At 37.5% G+C, this 8,717-nt stretch overlaps 1 pseudogene; it reads right to left on the reverse strand.

Moving 5' to 3' along the window:
* Positions 1-6,442: 6,442 nt before the first annotated feature.
* LOC112665702 (U6atac minor spliceosomal RNA) lies at positions 6,443-6,554 on the reverse strand (annotated as a pseudogene).
* Positions 6,555-8,717: the final 2,163 nt, after the last annotated feature.

Consider the following 8,717-nt stretch of genomic DNA (forward strand, 5'->3'; position numbering starts at 1 on the left):
CTACAAGAGACTCATTTTAGACAGAAGGACACCTACAGCCTGAAAATAAAAGGTTGGAGAACCATTTACCATTCGAATGGTCCTCAAAAGAAAGCAGGGGTAGCCATCCTTATATCAGATAAACTAAAATTTACCCCAAAGACTGTAGTGAGAGATGAAGAGGGACACTATATCATACTTAAAGGATCTATTCAACAAGAGGACTTAACAATCCTCAATATATATGCTCCGAATGTGGGAGCTGCCAAATATATAAATCAATTATTAACCAAAGTGAAGAAATACTTAGATAATAATACACTTATACTTGGTGACTTCAATCTAGCTCTTTCTATACTCGATAGGTCTTCTAAGCAAAACATCTCCAAAGAAACGAGAGCTTTAAATGATACACTGGACCAGATGGATTTCACAGATATCTACAGAACTTTACATCCAAACTCAACTGAATACACATTCTTCTCAAGCGCACATGGAACTTTCTCCAGAATAGACCACATATTGGGTCACAAATCGGGTCTGAACCGATACCAAAAGACTGGGATTGTCCCCTGCATATTCTCGGACCATAATGCCCTGAAATTAGAACTAAATCACAACAAGAAGTTTGGAAGGACCTCAAACACATGGAGGTTAAGGACCATCCTGCTAAAAGATAAAAGGGTCAACCAGGAAATTAAGGAAGAATTAAAAAGATTCATGGAAACTAATGAGAATGAAGATACAACCGTTCAAAATCTTTGGGATGCAGCAAAAGCAGTCCTAAGGGGGAAATACATCGCAATACAAGCATCCATTCAAAAACTGGAAAGAACTCAAATACAAAAGCTAACCTTACACATAAAGGAGCTAGAGAAAAAACAGCAAATAGATCCTACACCCAAGAGAAGAAGGGAGTTAATAAAGATTCGAGCAGAACTCAACGAAATCGAGACCAGAAGAACTGTGGAACAGATCAACAGAACCAGGAGTTGGTTCTTTGAAAGAATTAATAAGATAGATAAACCATTAGCCAGCCTTATTAAAAAGAAGAGAGAGAAGACTCAAATTAATAAAATCATGAATGAGAAAGGAGAGATCACTACCAACACCAAGGAAATACAAACGATTTTAAAAACATATTATGAACAGCTATACGCCAATAAATTAGGCAATCTAGAAGAAATGGATGCATTCCTGGAAAGCCACAAACTACCAAACTGGAACAGGAAGAAATAGAAAACCTGAACAGGCCAATAACCAGGGAGGAAATTGAAGCAGTCATCAAAAACCTCCCAAGACACAAGAGTCCAGGGCCAGATGGCTTCCCAGGAGAATTTTATCAAACGTTTAAAGAAGAAATCATACCTATTCTCCTAAAGCTGTTTGGAAAGATAGAAAGAGATGGAGTACTTCCAAATTCGTTCTATGAAGCCAGCATCACCTTAATTCCAAAGCCAGACAAAGACCCCGCCAAAAAGGAGAATTACAGACCAATATCCCTGATGAACATAGATGCAAAAATTCTCAACAAGATACTGGCCAATAGGATCCAACAATACATTAAGAAAATTATTCACCATGACCAAGTAGGATTTATCCCTGGGACACAAGGCTGGTTCAACACCCGTAAAACAATCAATGTGATTCATCATATCAGCAAGAGAAAAACCAAGAACCATATGATCCTCTCATTGGATGCAGAGAAAGCATTTGACAAAATACAGCATCCATTCCTGATTAAAACTCTTCAGAGTGTAGGGATAGAGGGAACATTCCTCGACATCTTAAAAGCCATCTATGAAAAGCCCACAGCAAATATCATTCTCAATGGGGAAGCACTGGGAGCCTTTCCCCTAAGATCAGGAACAAGACAGGGATGTCCACTCTCACCACTGCTATTCAACATAGTACTGGAAGTCCTAGCCTCAGCAATCAGACAACAAAAAGACATTAAAGGCATCCAAATTGGCAAAGAAGAAGTCAAACTCTCCCTCTTCGCCGATGACATGATACTCTACATAGAAAACCCAAAAGTCTCCACCCCAAGATTGCTAGAACTCATACAGCAATTCGGTAGCGTGGCAGGATACAAAATCAATGCCCAGAAGTCAGTGGCATTTCTATACACTAACAATGAGACTGAAGAAAGAGAAATTAAGGAGTCAATCCCATTTACAATTGCACCCAAAAGCATAAGATACCTAGGAATAAACCTCACCAAAGATGTAAAGGATCTATACCCTCAAAACTATAGAACACTTCTGAAAGAAATTGAGGAAGACACAAAGAGATGGAAAAATATTCCATGCTCATGGATTGGCAGAATTAATATTGTGAAAATGTCAATGTTACCCAGGGCAATATACACGTTTAATGCAATCCCTATCAAAATACCATGGACTTTCTTCAGAGAGTTAGAACAAATTATTTTAAGATTTGTGTGGAATCAGAAAAGACCCCGAATAGCCAGGGGAATTTTAAAAAAGAAAACCATATCTGGGGGCATCACAATGCCAGATTTCAGGTTGTACTACAAAGCTGTGGTCATCAAGACAGTGTGGTACTGGCACAAAAACAGACACATAGATCAGTGGAACAGAATAGAGAATCCAGAAGTGGACCCTGAACTTTATGGGCAACTAATATTCGATAAAGGAGGAAAGACTATCCATTGGAAGAAAGACAGTCTCTTCAATAAATGGTGCTGGGAAAATTGGACATCCACATGCAGAAGAATGAAACTAGACCACTCTCTTTCACCATACACAAAGATAAACTCAAAATGGATGAAAGATCTAAATGTGAGACAAGATTCCATCAAAATCCTAGAGAAGAACACAGGCAACACCCTTTTTGAACTCGGCCATAGTAACTTCTTGCAAGATACATCCACAAAGGCAAAAGAAACAAAAGCAAAAATGAACTATTGGGACTTCATCAAGATAAGAAGCTTTTGCACAGCAAAGGATACAGTCAACAAAACTCAAAGACAACCTACAGAATGGGAGAAGATATTTGCAAATGACATATCAGATAAAGGGCTAGTTTCCAAGATCTATAAAGAACTTATTAAACTCAACACCAAAGAAACAAACAATCCAATCATGAAATGGGCAAAAGACATGAACAGAAATCTCACAGAGGAAGACATAGACATGGCCAACATGCATATGAGAAAATGCTCTGCATCACTTGCCATCAGGGAAATACAAATCAAAACTACAATGAGATACCACCTCACACCAGTGAGAATGGGGAAAATTAACAAGGCAGGAAACAACAAATGTTGGAGAGGATGCGGAGAAAAGGGAACCCTCCTACACTGTTGGTGGGAATGTGAACTGGTGCAGCCACTCTGGAAAACTGTGTGGAGGTTCCTCAAACAGTTAAAAATAGACCTGCCCTACGACCCAGCAATTGCACTGTTGGGGATTTACCCCAAAGATACAAATGCAATGAAACGCCGGGACACCTGCACCCCGATGTTTCTAGCAGCAATGGCCACGATAGCCAAACTGTGGAAGGAGCCTCGGTGTCCAACGAAAGATGAATGGATAAAGAAGATGTGGTTTATGTATACAATGGAATATTACTCAGCTATTAGAAATGACAAATACCCACCATTTGCTTCAACGTGGATGGAACTGGAGGGTATTATGCTGAGTGAAGTAAGTCAGTCGGAGAAGGACAAACATTATATGTTCTCATTCATTTGGGGAATATAAATAATAGTGAAAGGGAAAATAAGGGAAGGGAGAAGAAATGTGTGGGAAATATCAGAAAGGGTGACAGAATGTAAAGACTGCTAACTCTGGGAAACGAACTGGGGGTGGTGGAAGGGGAGGGGGGCGGGGGGTGGGAGTGAATGGGTGACGGGCACTGGGTGTTATTCTGTATGTTAGTAAATTGAACACCAATAAAAAAAAAAAAAAAAAAAAAAAAAAAAAAAAAAAAAAAGGAAGCTGCTCCTTTTGCAAATTCTGCTGAGTCCCACCACAGCTTTGCCACTTGCACACTGTGTGGCTGTGGGCAAGTCACCGATAGATATTTGTAAAGATATAATGTGATATCACAGGATGTGACAGAAATTTGGAAGCTAGCAAGAGGAATCTTTTCTTTCATTTCTTTTTCTAATCAGTCTACCCGACCTGCCCATTCACCTCAGTCTTTCATTTTAGTCAAAGAGCAAGCTAAAAGAAAATATCAGCTTTTCTTTTTCCTTCATGTTCTTCTAGTTAAACCAGTTAAATTTTGGTTCATTTGAGATGGTCCAAATTTCATGCATAGAGAAAATGTGTCAAAAATATTAACTCCGTATCATCAAAGACATCAATTCAACACTGTAAGACAAAACAACAGCAGTATAATGTAACTAGCTAACAGTGGTTTCAAATTCCGAGTAACGTTGAATAACGAGGCAGCTTCAGCTTTGGCATTTTAAAGCTACCTTTACTGCAAGTGTTTTTCTATGATTGTGATTAAAAAATTGTATATATCATTATTTAGTTGTTGTTTCTTTTTTTTACAGCATGATGAGTCGTAATAAATTTCTCTTTGGTTTCATTTTCTGGAAGAATGCAGAGTGGAACACCTTTGATAAAAGGCAAATTACCTAGTAAAATCAAGTGATCCAAGATCATCTCATGATTGATAAACATAAATAAGCAGATATTATAAGTTATTGAAGGATGTTAAATTAAAAGCTGAGAGCAACCATTTTTTACATTTCATGATTCCATAAGTTTTAAAGTGTTTAGTGATCAACCATTGTGTGCAAACTCAATGACCAAGTGAATTAAGCGGTGGAAAGAGAAGTGACACAAACCTATTATTTCACCGATGGTTAGAATAAAAACGGGTAGGATAAGAAGAAAAAAAAAAGTAAAGATAATTCAAACCATCTGAGAAAGTGTGCAATAATTGTTAAAGGACTCTTAAAAGGAGAGATCAGATTCCGAAATTGGGGGTAAGGCAGTGACCAAGAGCAGTTGGATGCGGACTGGATGTTTGAATTGGGATGAGAAGAAAGTAGAGTTTCAACAGAGAGGTTGATAAAAACTTTTTCAAGAAGATTAGCATGAGGTCAGAAGGGCAGAAAATCATATTTAGGTTAATAGGAAATCTCCGTTTATTCTGTTTAAGCCAAAGTGGGTGAGAAAATTTTTAGAAATAATGTATGAAGGCCCTGAAAGCCTGTTAGGGATATCCAGACTCTGCTTTTGAGAGACAAATATGCCGAGGGTAATTAAAATGCATTGAAAGGGAAATAGGTGTAGAAAACTAACAATTGTTTAGATGAAGGTAATAAGAATCTGAAATAAAAAGGTGAACACTAGGGGTACCTGGTGGCTCAGCCGGTTCTGCTCAGGTCATGGTCTCAGGGTCCTGGGATACAGCGCCCTGTCAGGCTCTGCTCTCAGTGGGGAGACTGCTTAGGATTCTCTCTCTTCCTCTGCCCCTCCCTCCACTCGGCTCTCTAAAGAACAAAGGTGAGCACTGGATGATAAGGAGGTAACAAAGGAGAGAAATAGCGAAGTGACAAAATTTACAGGACTCTGAAATATAGTATACAAACTAAAAAGCATACGTATCTTATGTTACTCTCAAGTGTATATAAACTATCATAATTTTCACAAACCAGCACCCTTATCAAGGAAGAGAATACCCCCAGAAGATTCCACTGTCTATCTCCACCTCTACCCATCCTACTGCTTCTTATACAGCGTGGATTTTTTTCAATGGCTTTCATATTTTGCATAAGTACAAATTATCCACGATATCCCTTTGTGTCTGGCTTATTTAACTCAACACCATGATGGTGATATTTATCCACGTTTTTGAATATTGGCCCTTCTCGTTGCAGTGTAGTGTTCTATCGCATAGATGTACCATAGTTATTCACCCGTTCAACTGTTGGTGGACATTTGGGTATTTTTCAGTTTGGAATAATAACATATAATTCTGCTATGGACTTTTGTGTATACACCTTTTTGTGAACACACATAAAATTTCCATTGGATATGTATCTGTGAATGGAATTTCTGGGTCATGTGTAATATGTAGCGGTACTAGATAATACCAGTTTTCTGAAGTAGTTGCAGCAATTAATGCTCACTTAGCAGTGTATGAATTCCAGCTGTTCCATACCCTTACCAGTACTTGGCATTTTCTATCTTTATGTTATATTATTCTGATGAGTATACAATAGCTTGTTCTCATGGGTTCTATTTGTATTTTCTTAACATAATTAGTAGAGTTATATGTTTTTCTTTTTTTGCCATTTGGATGTCCTCTTTTGTAAAGTGATGAATTTCTTACACATTCTGGATAGAATTCCTTTGTCAGATATATGTGCGACAAATAAATTCTCCCACTCTCTAGATTGCTTGACTCTGTTAATTTCATCTTTTGATGAAGAAAGGTTATTTTTAATACGGTTTGATATATGTCAACAGTTAGTGGAATATCATGATTAGATGCCACAAAATGCACAGCAATATCTCAACCATAAATGTATTGTATTGGTCACTAGGACCTTCTCATCCTTTTCTGACCTCTCTTTCATACAATACCAATTTAACAAGATTTTGCCAGTAAGGGAGAATACATAAATGATTACTCCAAGTTACCTACGCTGGGTGATCTTGAAGGTACTGTTAACAGAATCAGATAAGTCAATAAGAGATGCCTCTGTCATTTTTATTTTTTTAAAGATTTATTTGAGAGAGAGAGAGAGAGAGAGTTTGTGTATGCAAGCAAGTCGGGGGGTTGAGGGGAGGAGTAAAAGAGTCTTTGCAGTGGGATCTCAGGACCCTAAGATAATGACCTGAGCCAAAACCAAGAGTCAGACACTTAACCAATTGTGCTACCCAGGCTCCCCAAGAGATGCCTTTTTAGGGATAAACACAGTTTTGATTTGGGACAAAATGAGTTTGAGGTATTTATAAGACATTGAAGTAGAAATTTCCAGTAGGCCTCAGACTTTAAGAGCATAACAAGTTGAAACTGGAATTGGTTGAAATTACTGAGAGGAGACCATACATACAAGAACACAAATGGGAGCTGAATCTAAATATGCCTCCAGGTAGTGGTTAGAGGGGGATATGTCTTCAGTCACCTGTTAGACATTTTTTTAAGCTGTAAGTCTCATTGTCACCTCACACCCAAAGCAGTTAAAATAGAGCTCATATTCTCCTTCTGGTTCCCAGCACCTTCTTCCCCTTCATTGGAGTTCACATTTCTGAGAAGTTTAGCTCTGGTTCTTCTAGTTACTCAGACACCAAGCTTTCAAGTCAACAGTGACTCCTCATTCTTTTTCACCCCTTTTTTTAGTCTTTAAGGCCTATTAATTCTTTTATTCATTCCTTATTTTTATTTTCATGGACTTTTCCTTAAGCTATATTAATGATCTCTCAAACTCTCAAATGTTGGCCTCTTACCCACTTTTCTTTGTTTGCAAAACATTTTTTTAGTATTTAATCATTAAGCCAAGTACTATGCCAAATGCATTATATAAAAATATTTTTTTAATTTTCATATACTACTATGAGAAATCTGGGAACATAAAGTGTTTAAGTACCTTGCTGGTGGCCATACCGAGCCAGGGATCCAACCCAGATACATGGGAACCTGAAGTCATCTGTTAACTTGTATCATTTTCTTCCTCCACACAACTACCACATTAATAGTCTTAAAACCTTTTTCATATTTTATCTCTTCTACATCCTTCTTCACCCATGAGATAAAGCGGTAAAAAGGTAAAGTGGTAAAATTTGGCAATATACAAAGCCCTCTGTAAATATGACTTCCACCCATTTCTCCAAACTTTCATTAATCATCTGTTCTGGTAAAGTTGATGTGATCCCACACCCTGCCCCACTGCTATAATATACTTATCTCAGAATAGTGTTTTATCTCACACTATAGCTCTAAAATGGTTACTCCCCACCCCATCCCTTACAATTTAAAATAATTATATTGCATTTCTCTGATGTAAACTGTAGTTACCTAAACCATTAATGTAGAGGGGTTTTTGTGCCTATCATTCAAATTTTACTTTTTCCCTAAAGAATAAAATGATTTTAAGATTTTGTTGATCTATTTATTTGAGAAAGACAGAAAGAGAACACACAGGAGGAGGGACAAAGGGAGATGGAGAGAGAGAATCTCAAGCATAGTGTGGAGCCTGATGCAGGGCTCGATCTCAGGACCCTGAGATCATGACCTGAGCTGAAATCAAGAGTCTGACACTCAACCAACTGAGCCCACCCAGGCACCCCAGGGAAAAAAAATAAATCCCTTTATTATTCTTTTCATGCACAAAATTATAAACTCTAAGTCCATTTTATAAATGTTTAGGAAGTAGTGAACTACTGTAAGACATACTAACCACCCAGTGGTATCATATTCACTGTATTATTTTTTTAATCATTAATGAAGACTATAAAGTCTTTATACCAGTCTAATCACCTTTCAAAGTTGGATATATCTATCATTGTTGGATATAAGAATTTTCCAACTGACTTCAAGCCATTTGATGGTAACTATAGTTGCAAGACAAATTCAGTTCTAATTTTCTAAAATAATATTTTTAAATATACTAATGCCCTAAGTCTGATGTCCTTTAGCCATTTACTTTCCAAGTGATTGAATAAATGTGTCAAAACATATTTGGCAGTACTTTCCTTGGTAAAGCCACACTATAGTACATGATTATAACAACGGGAATATCTATA

Source organism: Canis lupus, chromosome 27 (genome assembly GCF_003254725.2).
Source record: "Canis lupus dingo isolate Sandy chromosome 27, ASM325472v2, whole genome shotgun sequence".
Lineage (NCBI taxonomy): Eukaryota > Metazoa > Chordata > Mammalia > Carnivora > Canidae > Canis > Canis lupus.